This window comes from Cnephaeus nilssonii (assembly GCF_951640355.1).
Source record: "Cnephaeus nilssonii genome assembly, chromosome: 3".
In the NCBI taxonomy this organism is placed as follows: domain Eukaryota; kingdom Metazoa; phylum Chordata; class Mammalia; order Chiroptera; family Vespertilionidae; genus Cnephaeus; species Cnephaeus nilssonii.
Genome location: NC_137074.1, coordinates 26,513,044 through 26,526,831, shown reverse-complemented (window position 1 = coordinate 26,526,831; position 13,788 = coordinate 26,513,044).

The following is a 13,788-nucleotide window of genomic DNA, read 5'->3' as shown; positions in this document are numbered from 1 at the left end:
CTGTCAAGCCTTCAGTTGTTTTGAATGTTACAAACCCTGGGTTTTTATATATTAGGATAAGTGAATCTATATTAATGCTGCAAGGATTATTGAAATACTATTTGAATTTGAATCTCACCTCTTATTTTTCTTGCCCAGCAATATTTATACTGATAGTATTGAAAAAGAAAAGAAAATCTAGAGAGTTTTGTTCCTACAAAACTATTTCCACATTAATTAGAGAATACATAAAAGGAAGAAAAAATTTAAAAGCCACATTTAATCACATCATACTAATATACAAATTATAATAATTGTGGTGAATTGTTCAGTTCTTTAATTATGTGTACACAGTCCTGACCCCACTTATAATGACATCTGATATATTATCAGTGCTGTCTTTACACTGGGTAAAATTACCACATGGTCTTTATCTTTTCCCACTTTCAGTACTCACCTTGTCCAAATTATAACAAGTAACAACTGCTAAGGATTAAACACAATAATACCTCTCAGGAAGATTATATTACAACACTCAGTCATATGCTCTCTGAACATAGAAACATTGGTTATTTTCTCATTATCTCAGGAAAATGAGCTCATGTTATATACAATCACCAGCATCTTGCCTTTCTCATATATTAATTAATACATTGTGGGAATGCTTATGCTCCAACTAGAATTTGTTCTAAGGAACAGCTACATATTTCATGACCTTAGAAATATCGGTGCATCTGGTCTCCTATTACTTCCCTATTGAAGTGCTTCCACTTGCTTTCTAGTTCTATTTTTGTTTTATTTTGCCTTGCTTTGGCTACCACAAATGACACTTCAGAAGACATTCTGAAGAACAAATTGCTGAGAGCAGACCTTTCCAACATGATATTATTTTAGTTGGTCTAGAGTCCCAAGGATTGAATTGCTGACAATGAGTACATGTTTAATGCAATGGTTTTTAAAAATATACTTTTATTTCTATTCTATAGAGTTCCAGAAATGAGATTGTTAAATCAATGGGTACATTTTTAATGCAATTGCTTCTGAAATCTGCTTTTATTGCTACAGCATAGAATTTCAAGAATGGCATTTCTGAGTAAATGTGTGTATTGTAATGCAGTAATTTCTAAGTGGTGGATTCTATGAAAACATATATTTTTATTTTTGTTATTATTTTTTTCTATATTTTAAGGGATCAGGAAATATTTACTGGGTGTTATATATAGTGGTTCACTTTTGTGTTTCAATCAGAGCAGGTCCCCTTTTTATACATTTAATATATCGCTATGGCAGCTATTGCCAACTATTCACAAGAATGGTATTTGTTTCCTCCTGGACACGTATCAACACTACATTTTCTAGGTTCTCTTCTGTTTAACGGGGCTGCATGGCAGAGTTCTAGACATTGAAAGAAGAACAGAACAAATGGATCAGCCACTTCCAAGGCTGCCCTGTGGAAATTCCCACGTGCTCCATGATCCATTCACCTCCTGGCTGACCTTAGTGCAAGCTATCATAGTGAACTTGAGAGCCATACGTTGAAGATTGAAGAAAATCTCTCAGTTTAAGTAATTATGGGGAGATATGTCCATCTGCTAATCAGGAAAACTCAGCATGGAATATTATTTGCAGATAAGATATCATATTATGTTTGAACCACTATACATTGTGGGATCGATTTGTTATGCAGCTAGTATTAACTTATATTCATAACCTATGTAAGACTTCGGTAGAGTCAAAGCTTTCTGATGTCAGGTATCCTGTATAATACCTTATTCAGTCTTTAATATAGCATCTACAAAAATGAATAACTTAATGTTCTGGTAATAATGACAAAGAAGATGATTGTAGAAAAAAAAGATATTTTTAAAAGTGCAAGATGGTCTCAAAAGATAGATAGTAGTTATTTCCAGTTGGAGAACTCAAGAAAATAATATAAATTATATATAAATTTCAATTTATTAGCCTCCATTTTAGGATCTTATAAAAGACATCAACATGGTCTGTCTTTTACAAATTCTGGTTTGGATGCTGATAATTGCATGATACTATTTAATAAAATATGATAAAATCAAGATTAAAATGTGACCACCGAGCCCAGCTAGCATGGCTCAGTGGTTGAGTGTCAAGCTATGGAACAGGAGGTCATGGTTAGATTCCTGGTCAGGGCACATGACCAAGCTGTGTGGTTGATTTCCAGTGTGGGGAGTGCAGGAGGCAGCCAATCAGTGATACTCTCTCATCATTGATGCTTCTATCTCTCTCTCCCTCTTCCTTCCTCTCTGAAAGCAATAAAATGTATTTTTAAAAAATGTGACCACTGATAATCCTTGTGACACCCTTTACCAAGAGTAGTCATAATCCTATATAATAAAAGGGTAATATGCAAATAGTCCGAATAGCAGAACAACCAAACAACCAATCAAAGTGTAATATGCTAATGATATGTTAAGGCTGTTCAACTGTTCGCTATGATGTGCACTGACCACCAAGGGGCAGATGCTCCAACTGGTAAGTTAGCTTGCTGCTCGGATCTGGCCGATTGGGACTGAGCGAGATGGGCTGGACATTCCCTGGAGCCCTCCCACGGTACATCCCTAGCCCACCTGTGCACTGGTCTGGTCCCTCAGCCTGGCCTGCACCCTCTCGCAATCCAGGACCTCTCGGGGGATGTCGGAGAGTGGGTTTCAGCCTGATGCCGCAGGCCACTCCCCTTGTGAGGGCGTCAGATGCAGGGCTCATGGCTGGTGAGTGCTGCTGCAGCAGCATGAGCCTCTCCTGATTGGGACTGATAGGGTATGAGCCCGCAACAGGCACAGTGGGGCTGGGATGAGCAAAAGCGGCAGGTGGGAGCTGCAGGAGGGTGGCATTGGATTGTGGGTTTCAGCCTGATCCCTGCAGGCCACCCAGTGGGACCCCACCCATGCACGAATTCATGCACCGGGCCTTTTGTATTACATAATAAAGATCAAGAGAAAAACCTTTTTCCTCTTTATGAAATAGGATTATATTACATCAGTCTCTCTTTTATTATTTTTTCTTCTTCATTGATCCTGTCTTAAAGTGAAATTAGACTTGTCACCCAAACTTTGTCCCCCAAAAGATTCAGCATGGTGAGGCTCAAGGCTTGTGTGAGGAAAGAAACCAAATAGCGTGGGAGCTGTGTTAGTTATTGGTTTATATGCACACCAGGTGTCCTAGCCATTCATTCTTACACATATGTCCAATAGAAACCCCTGTGTATATTAACTGAAAGACTTGTATTAAATATGAATAACAGCATAATTTATAATAACCCCAAACTGACCACCAATCATTAGGAGAATGGAAAAATATGGTATACTAATTAGGTGGAAAACTATGCAACAATAAACATAAATTACAACAATAAAAAACTATGCAACAATAAACACGACATTTTACTACATGAGATAATAGGAATAGGTTTCATAAACATAAAACTGAGTGAAGTAAGCCAAACACCCAAAAATAAATTGCATTATTTCATTTACATAAAGTATAAAACAGTCCAACCTAATTTATTGAATAGAAGTCAGAAAAGTGAATATCTTTATTTAGGGGAGGCTTAATGGATGGAAGGGGGCACAAGACCTTCTTCTAATTTAAAGCTGATGTTTGGTTTCTTAATTTTAGTTCCAGTTACACAGATGTTTTCATTTTGGGAAAATATATTGACCTTTATACTATGTATTTATTTTCTGTATATACATCCATTTCAATAAAAAATTAATTACATGGAAGTTACTGAATGAGAATTAATTTTTATCATATGCTTACTGAGGTTCTAATATAAAAACATAAAAATGCATGACTCAGAAATTTGAATTAAAAGTCTATAAGTATTTTGATAATTTATTTAACAGCACATTTAAATAAGTGTGTCTTGTAATAAAAACCACATAATCAGATTAAGACTTTCTATGTCTTTGGTTATGTTTGTTGAATGTTTGATTTTTGCAGTTGTCCAAAACTAAACTTATGAAAACAGATTTTTTCATAGTAATTCTCAGTATAACCATGTAGGCATTTCTGCCATGGAAAAATTTCATTCCTACAGTTTTGTAAAATTCACATGATACAACTTTTAAATGTAGCACAGTTAATTTTTAAGAATGGATGGTGTAAAATCTAATGGAAATTATCACTTTACTTTATGAACTGAAATCATTTCTTATTAAGTGATTTAGTGAACACCTTTATTTAGTGGAAAAATAATTGAATTGCATTCTAACATCTTAAAAATGGAAAAGAGGAAAGGAAACAAAATGAATGTGTATAAATTTATCTATAAAAGATTACAAATAAAATAAAAACTACTCTTTTTCTTATATGGGCCAAAGTGTTTTGTTTTGTTTTTATTCCAAAACTCTACTTTAATAATATTTAATTAAAGTCTAGTGATAGGTGTCAAAAAGATAATTATCTATGTATACATCTGTTTTTTATGTGAAAGTGTTGTCCTTTCATTAAGTATTAGAGTATTGTCCTACAAGCTCATAACTTGAAAAGTCAAATTTTATAGGCCTTTGTGTATATTATAGGAATACTAGAGGCCCAGTGCACGAAATTCATGCACTCACAGTCTGCAGTCTGGGAGCCCTCAGGGGATGTCCGACTAATGGCCCGCAGGGAGTGGGCCTAAGCCATCAGTTGGTCATGCTTAGAGCTGCCATGGAGGCAGGAGAGGCTCCTGCCACCACCAGCCCAGCTCAGGGCTTCTGGCTGAGCAGTGCTCCCCCTATGGGAGTGTACTAACCACTAGGGAGCAGCTCCTGCATTGAGTGTCTGCCCCTTGATGGTCAGTGCACGTCATAGCAACTGGTTGTTCTGCAGTTTGGTCTATTTGCATATTAGTCTTTTATTATATAGGACTAGAGGACTGGTGCACGAAATTTGTGCACGGGGCAGGGGTGTCCCTCAGCCTAGCCTGCACCGTCTCCAATCTGGGATCCCTCTCACAATCCAGGACTGCTGGCTTCCAACTGCTCACCTGCCTACCTTCCTGATTGCCCCTAACCACTTCTGCCTGCCAGCCTGATCACCCCCTAACCACTTACCTGCCAGCCTGATTGATGTCTAACTGCTCCCCTGCCAGCCTGTTTGTCCCCAATTTCCCTCCTCTGCCGGCCTGGTCACTCCTAACTGCCCTCCCTTGCAGGCCTGGTCCTTTCCAACTGCCTTCCCCTGCTGGCCATCTTGTGGTGGCTATCTTGTGTCCACATGGGGGCAGGATCTTTGACCACATGGGGGCAGCTATCTTGATCTTGAGTGTTGGAGTGATGGTCAATCTGCATATTACTCTTTTATTAGATAGGATAGAGGGCTGGTGCATGGGTGGGGGCCAGCTGGTTTGCCCTGAAGGGTGTCCAGGATCAGGGTGGGGGTTCCCTTGGGGCGTGGGGCGGCCTGGGCAAGGGTCCACTGGTGGGTTGCAGGCCGGCCATGCCTCCCAGCGACCCAAGTGAAGGCCCTGGTATCTGGGATATATTTATCTTCTACAATTGAAACTTTGTAGCCTGGAGCAGAGCCAAGCCTTCTGCTTGCTCCGTGGCGGCAGCCATTTCTGTTGGGGTTTATTCACCTTCTATAATTGAAACTTTATAGCCTGGAGTGGAGGCCTAGGTTGGCAAGGGCAGGTGGAAAGCTTGGCTTCCTCTGTCACCGGGGACAACCCTAGCCTGCTCTCTCCAGCTCCGTGGCTGCCGCCATTTTTGTTGGGATTTATCTTCTGTAATTGAAACTTTGTAGCCTTAAGCGGAGGCCTGGGCCGGCCAGGGTGTGCAGAAAGCTTGGCTTCCTCCATCACCAGGGAAACCCAAGCCTCCCTCCTGCTCTCTTCATGGCCGCAGCCATCTTGGTTGGGTTAATTTGCATAATCACTCCTGATTGGCTGGTGGGCGTGGCTGGTGGGTGTAGCAGAGTGATGGTTAATTTTCATATTACTCTTTTATTAGATAGGATATCAGTTTAAGGAATGTCAATAGTGGTTCTAAAGTATTCACTAGTCACCTAAAATATTCACTAGTAATGTGGTTATGCTATATGGTTTGGCTCTTTTCCCATTAGAAAAAAATACATTTTTTATCTATATATATAAAAGGCTAATATGCTCAGTGTCTGACTGTTAGACTGTTTGACCATTCAACCGGTAGCTATGACACACACTGACCACCAGGGGGCAGACGCTCAACACACAGGCATGGAAACATGGAACAGATTGATGAATCTCAGAGGATTTGTGCACAGGTCGGGTCCCTTAGCCTGTCCTGCGGGGATAGGGCCGAATCCATGCACCGGGCCTCTAATATCCCCGAAGGGTTCCAAGATTGCAAGAGGGTGCAGGCCAGGCCGAGGGACCCCACCGGTGCACAAATCCATGCACCAGGCCTCTAGTTTGTATATAAAATGTAATGCAAAGATGACCTTCTAGTTCTATGTGGTAAGTAATATCAAGTCACATTTATGCTGAAATCCAAAATGTTTCAAGATTACTTTGTGATGTTTCACCTTGTTCACGTTCATGCTTTGTCATTATGCTCCTCTATGCTCCCTAGACATGCAATTTCCTTTTGTCTTACTCTGTTAGCCATATCACCCTCTAAATTAATAATGTAATTGGATAGAGCAATAAGCAAGAGCATTTTGTTTTCAGAAATGAAATTATATAAAATTGTATTTTTTTTTGGTTAGCTCTTCGTAAATTATGAGCTTAATGGTCAAATAACAAACCAGCATACATTTATAGCTTCTCGCAGTGCTTCTGAACCTTTTTGTGTCATGGTGCACTTAAAAAATGGTAATATCCATGCAACTCATTGGTATAAGCAATTGAGGCTGCCTCCACAAGTAGGTGATGAACAAGGCAGCTCCAGCTAAGAGAGGACCTACTCAACCACATGAGGACTGTCGTGGGCAGGGATCACCAAAAGTCAACCCTAAGAAAAAGGGTTGTAGGTAGTTTATTTAGGAAGTGACATCAGGGGGTAGAAATGAGGAACAAGGCAATCAAAAGAGAAGAAAGAATACATTTTACCATGTTTACCTGGCGTACAAAGAAGAACAGCATTTATTTATTTATCTATCTATTTAGTTATCTCTATTTATTTACAAATGTATGTACATCTTGGCTTCCATTCTCCATGGTCCAGGGTGGCCCCATGGGCATTAGCAACACACGCTTGTGCATTGCACATTCCTTGAATACTCAGTGGATTCCCATGCCGCTCAGGCAGATGTGAGAGCAGGCTATGATGAGAAGTGAGAGACACACGGTGAGGGTCTGAGAGGCACACAGACAGTGGCACACAGTAAGGTTGCGCCTGGGCAAAGCTGGATGAGTTTTACTTCTTTCATATTTGCAAACAGAGCTTTCCTTCTTCATTTTGATGCTGACTTGGCAACCATTCAGATCACTGCTCTCAGTGATTGATCTTCAGCTCCATGCAAGTTATGACATTTGCTGCTGCAACAACAACAAAAACAGGAGAGAGAGGAAAAAAAAGAGAGAGTAAAACCTTCCTGACTGGAGAGAGTTAAGACATCAAGACACTTGTGATATATTCCAGCTAAAGGCAGTATAAAATTCAGATATCCACAGATAGAGCCAAGTAGTTGGGTCAGTTACAGGCTGTTACAGCTTTGAAAGGCCACTTCCCCTATTTTAAACTTCAGCAATTTTTTGTGTGAAATCTTATTAGATACACTAGAGCAGTGGTTGGCAAACCGTGGCTTGCGAGCCACATGCGGCTCTTTGGCCCCTTGGCTCTTCCACAAAATGCCATGTGCGGGCACGCACGTATAGTGTGATTGAAACTTCGTGGCCCATGCGCAGAAGTCGGGTTTCGGCCTGGGCAAGTTTATTTTGAAGAAGTGGCATTAGAACACTCAAGGGGCCAAAGAGCTGCATGTGGCTCGCAAGCCGCAGTTTGCCGACCACTGCACTAGAGGCCTAGTGCACGAAATTCGTGCACTGGAGGGGAGGTCCCCTCAGCCCAGCCTGCACCCTCTCCAAACTGGGACCCCTTGGGAGATGTCCGACTGCTGGTTTAGATCAGGCCTAAACTGGCAGTCAGACATCCCTCTCACAATCCAGGACCACTGTCTCCTAATCACTCACCTGCCTGCCTGCCTGGTCGCCCCTAACTGCCCCCTGCTGCCAGCCAGGTTGCCCTCAACTGCCCTCCCTGCTGGTCTGGTTGCCCCCAACTGGCACCCCTGCCGGCCTGATCACCCCACGCAGCCTGCTGTTCAGTCATTTGGTCATCCCTCACTAACTCCCCACCCCCCTGCTGGCCTGGTTGCCCCACACAGCCTGCTTGTTCAGTCGTTTGGTCGTCCCTCACTAACACCCCTACTGGCCTGGTCATAGGCAGCCATCTTATGAGGGCATGATGGTCAATTTGCATATTACTTCTTTATTATATAGGATAGTTAAACTTGTGTAGTTTAAATATGCAGTAGACACCAGAGATTCTATCTGTGTTTGGTCTGGAAATTTCTCATCTAGATATTTAATGAACATAATTTGACATTGTGCTAATATGTTTTCTACCTTTCATGTTTTGGTTTTAAAGAATTGTGATCTCTTGTGCTTTAATTGTAATACCCATTGAGGAGTCAGAACTCTTTTTTACTGATGATTTTAATGGATACTAAAATTCCCTCCTGTTGTCATATGATCAGCAGATGTTTTTAATATCTGATTAGAGTTTATGAATCCAGTCATAACTGGTCTGCAAGTTTGCCTCTTGAACTAGTGAATGTCAAGGTCATTATTTTATTATTAGCTTTCCATTTTTAGAACTTCTGAGTAGTAATACATATTATTAATCACTGTCATTGCCTCATTTTAAACAGAATAAAATATACTTATGTCAGCAAGTAATATTTTAAAACAAAAATTCAGTGTCCACTAAAGTTTTACTTATTTAAATATTTAAAACATGGTCTTGAGGGTAGGTAATAAAATATATTAGATACATTTGAAAAATACTAATAAAAAAGGAAAGAGCACTGAATCAGGTGTCAGTAATAGATTCCTGCTTCTCTTACATAAATGGATGTTTTGTACATAGCACATGACTTCTGTACCTCAACTCCATTATAAAATCTCTGAATTTGAAGAGTAGCTTTCTAATGACTCAAATAATTAAAATTGGTTTTGATTCATATATAGTGCCTCTTCATTATCTGTAACCAACCAGAATTATCTATTTTTAGGATCCTTTGGCACATGAAAGGTATACTTAACCTTTTGCACTCAGATGTCGAGTGTGACTCGACACGGTTAGCATTAGAATAAAGGAATCGAGAAAAAAGCAAGCGAGTGCAAAGGGTTAACTGTTAGACATTAATATCATCATAAATAAAATTGCATATATATAAATTCAGAATATAATGTTTTATATAGATTCTTTTATATATACACTAGAGGCCCAGTGCACGAAATTCGTGCACGGGGGGTGGGGTTGTCCCTCAGCCCAGCCTGCACCCTCTCCAATCTGGGATCCCTCTCACAATCCAGGACTGCTGGCTCCCAATGGCTTGCCTGCCTGCCTGCCTGATTGCCCCTAACCACTTCTGCCTGCCAGCGTGTTCACCCCCTAACCACTCCCCTGCCAGACTGATCGATGCCTAACTGCTTTCCTCCCAGCCCAATTGCCCCTAACTTCCCTCCCCTGCAGGCCTGGTCCCCCCCCATCTGCCCTCTCCTAAAGGCCTGGTCACCCTCAACTGCCCTGTTCTACAGACCTTGTCACTCCCAACTGCCCTCCCCTGCAGGCCTGGTTCCCCCCAACTGCTGTCCCCTGCAGACCTGGTCGCTCCCAACTGCCCTCACCTGTAAGCCTGGTTGCCCCTAACTGCCCTCTCCTGCCAGTTTGGTTGCCCCTAAATGCTTTCCATACAGGCCTGGTCACCCCCAACTGCCTTCCCCTGCAGACCTGGTTACCCCTAACTTCCCTCCCATGCAGGCCTGATCACCCCCAACTGCCCTCCCTGCCAGGCCTGGTCTCCCCCAACTGTCCTCCCCTGCAGGCCTGGTTGCCCCCAACTGCCCTCCCTTGCAGGCCTGGTTCCTCCCAACTGCCCTCCTCTGCCGGCCAGCTGGTGGTGGCCATCTTGTGTGTTGGAGTGATGGTCAATTTGCATATTACTCTTTTATTAGATAGGATAATCATTGAGCTCTTACTAAACTGTAAAGCCTTAGAGTAAGAAATGATTGAGCAGGGTATGTAGTTCAAATTCAAAGTCAATGCAAGAAGTTATTATATTTCAAACCTTAATGAGAGTCATCTGGAATTCCTTTAATACCTTCAGTAATGCCCTAGCCTGTTTGGCTCAGTGGATAGAGCATCTGCCTGTGGACTGAAGGGTTTCAATTCCGGTCAAGGTTGTGTACCATGGTTGCAAACTCGATCCCCAACCCTGGTCGGGGCATGTGGGGGCAATCAATGGATGTGTCTCTCTCCGTTTGTCTCTTCCCCCTCCCTTCCACTATCTCTAAAAAAATCAATGGAAAAATATCCTTGGGTGAGGATTAACAAAAAATTAATTAATTAATTTAAAAAATACCCCCAGTAATAAGAACTTCTAGTAACAAGAAATATTACTAACATATAAGAAAGCTTGTTCAATTTTAAATACATTAGCTATTCAATTTAATCAAATATGTATTTATTGATCATTTATAGAAATCTTGCTACTGTTTCAAGCATTTATAATATTCTTCCTTACACTGAACTTAAACTGTGCTTCAGTGTATTTTTTTCAATTGGATTATGTGATTAGTGACTGAAACTTATATGCCTTAAGACTATGGTTATTTTTTTCAAATACATTGAAATGGTAACCTGTACATCTTTTTAGTTTTCATTGTTAATTTTTCTATTCAGAGACATAATCTGATTCTTTCTAACTCTCTAGTGGTATATTCAGCATAGAAGAAAAAAATGACAAGAGTATGGGCACGTTCTCTGTACAGTTGTCTTTTCCTGCAATTTCTCAGTGTAGCATTGACAGGTAATGTAAGTTTGCCCTATTCTATGGGTAGTTAGACGACACTTGCTTCATAAATTGTCAGCATGTTCCCTCTTCAAAGATGTAAGGATGACCTTAAACAAAGACAAATGTCTTGTTAGAATACTAAATTGCTTCTTAAAAGCCCTAGCCTTGGGATGAAATATCAAGATCTTTTTATAAGAGAACATTGAGAATTTTGAAACACAAATAAGAATAGAACAACGTTAGTGATTTCCTTATGTTACATATACGTATATACATAAGAGTATACTTAAACTTTTCCAAGGTTTTTCTAATAATAATTGAAATGAATTACATTGAATAAAAGTATTTATCACACCGCAAGAAATATTTATGTAGTGGAAATACTTCAATATCTCTCTTTACTATTTATCCCCCTCAACCTTAAATTATACTGAGGAACACCATGATTTGTGGCAAACCAGGACTTGTCACTGCAGCTTTTCTTTTTATATACAGAGTACAATTTACCGATACTCAACTCAGGATTTCTATTTTTAAAGGGTTTTGCATTACTTTTACATATAATGCATCATGGTAATTTGGATGCAAAATACTAATCTGAAACTCTTTCCACTCCTGGACAGTATCTGTGCATTTTGTTAGTTGGTTCTCGAGGCAATACGTATCATTCTTTTACATAGCACTCAAAAGAGCAGCATCCACTAAGTCAAGTTACTAGTATATGGAAAGGATGGATGGCATCATTGCTTTCCTTACTGCAATATATTTTATACAGGATGAAGAGAGTTAACAGTCTTCAAATGATATTGTGCAGTCACAAATTACAACATCAAACTAGATGCACATTTAATTAAAAAAAAATCCATAAAGTTGTTTACTTGTTACACCAACTAATACTGATTGCTACTATGTATAAAACACTTAGGATACTTTCAAGGAAATTTTTGTTTAATTTAGTATAAATACCAGTCAATACAGTCGTTAGCTATAAAGGAAACTACTATTGTCTACTTTTTAATATTCATAAAAGTTGCAGTATTTGTCTAAGACTAAATTGAATAGTAAGTATGAGATGGTAGATTGCTTCTATAAATTGTAGGGGGTGTGCAGGAGGCGACCTATGGATACTTTTCTGTCATTGATATTTCTATCTCTCCCTCTCCCTCCCTCTCTCTGAAGTCAATAAAAACATATATTTTTAAAAAGAATATTCAAACCATGACAATTAATATTTATTTCTTATGATTTCTGTTTGTCTGAGGAATTAATTTCAGAGTGTAAAGTAATTTTTTTCTTTTTTCCTTTGTAAGACACACCGATCATCATTCTGTACCTGTAGAGAAATTCAAAAGACCTTTAGATCTCAGAAGTTTGCAGTTACATAAATTTTTAACTGATGATAATGCAAAAATTCAAAGCTGTCTGCAGCAATTAGGCAAAAATAAATAAGTAACTACATTAAAAATAAGTAAAATAAGGGGATTAGAAGATGGCAAGTTAGAAGATCATTTTCATAGTAAATTAATTATTCAAAAGGTAATGATGTTTTGTTTGGAGAACTGGCTTATTGGAGCAAATTTCTGACAGAAGTAGGTATTTCATTGAACAACTACATGTCACATGGTTGTTTTTTTTTCTCCAGATTATAAAGTAACTATAGGTTATTTGTGGATTTCAATAAACTTTAAATTATGATTATTTTTATCCTTATTATAGCTGAATTTTTATTGTTGTTGCTATTTTCTTTTATTTATTTAAATGGAGAATTCTAAAAGTTCTAGTAAAAAGATTTGTTCCTTGAGGAAAAATAAATTTGTTTTCTACTAGTGTTTCCTCCAAAATAATAAGGTATCTTGAGAATATAGTCATTTCCCCACTTAAATAGAAATATGTGGTATACGATAAGATGTTATGACTTGCCATCTGTGTTTTTAAAGAAAGTTTTATTGGAATACAGCCAGGACCATCCATTTACTAGTACATACTACCTGTGACTGATTTTACACTGCAAAGGTAAAAATAGGTGTAATGGACCATATGGTATGGTCTGCAAAATTGTAAATATTTACTATCTGGGCCTTTTACAGAGATTACTTGACCCCTTCAATAGAGATTAAAAAGTATGTATTTCCAGAGAATGGGACTAGAAACCAATATGCAGAATATTCACTATGCAGAGAAAGAGGAAAAAGGCAAATAAAGAGAAGAAAAGCAGAGAGATCATAAAAGTAACAGAGAATATATATGTATAAGAAGCCATTGTCAAAGCAAACAGATATTGGTTGTGGAAGTTACAATTGTACATTCTTCTCTCAGGTATTAAAGATTAGAGATATTATGAAGACAATAAGTAATTGTTGAGAGGGAGGCAAGATTTGAGTCAGGTCTCTAAGCCATCCCATTATGATAAGATTACTGTACAAATGTCCTGGTTTTAGGGCAAGATGATAGAAACACACTCTGAGTTGTGCTGAATCCTCAAAAACCATACTAGTCCAGGCTATCCTATATAATAAAGAGGTAATATGAAAATTGACCCTCATGCCCTCACAAGATGGCTGCCTATGACCAGGCCAGCAGGGGGGTTAGTGAGGGATGACCAAACAACTGAACAGCAGGCTGCATGGAGTGACCAGGATGGCGGCAGGGGGGGGTGCAGTTGGGGGCAACCAGGTCAGCAGGGGGTGCAGTTGGTGGCAACCAGGCCAGCAGGGGGCCAGTAAGAGGCAACCAGACCAGTAGGGGGGCAGTTAGGGGCAACCAGGCCAGAGGGGGGGATGCAGTTGG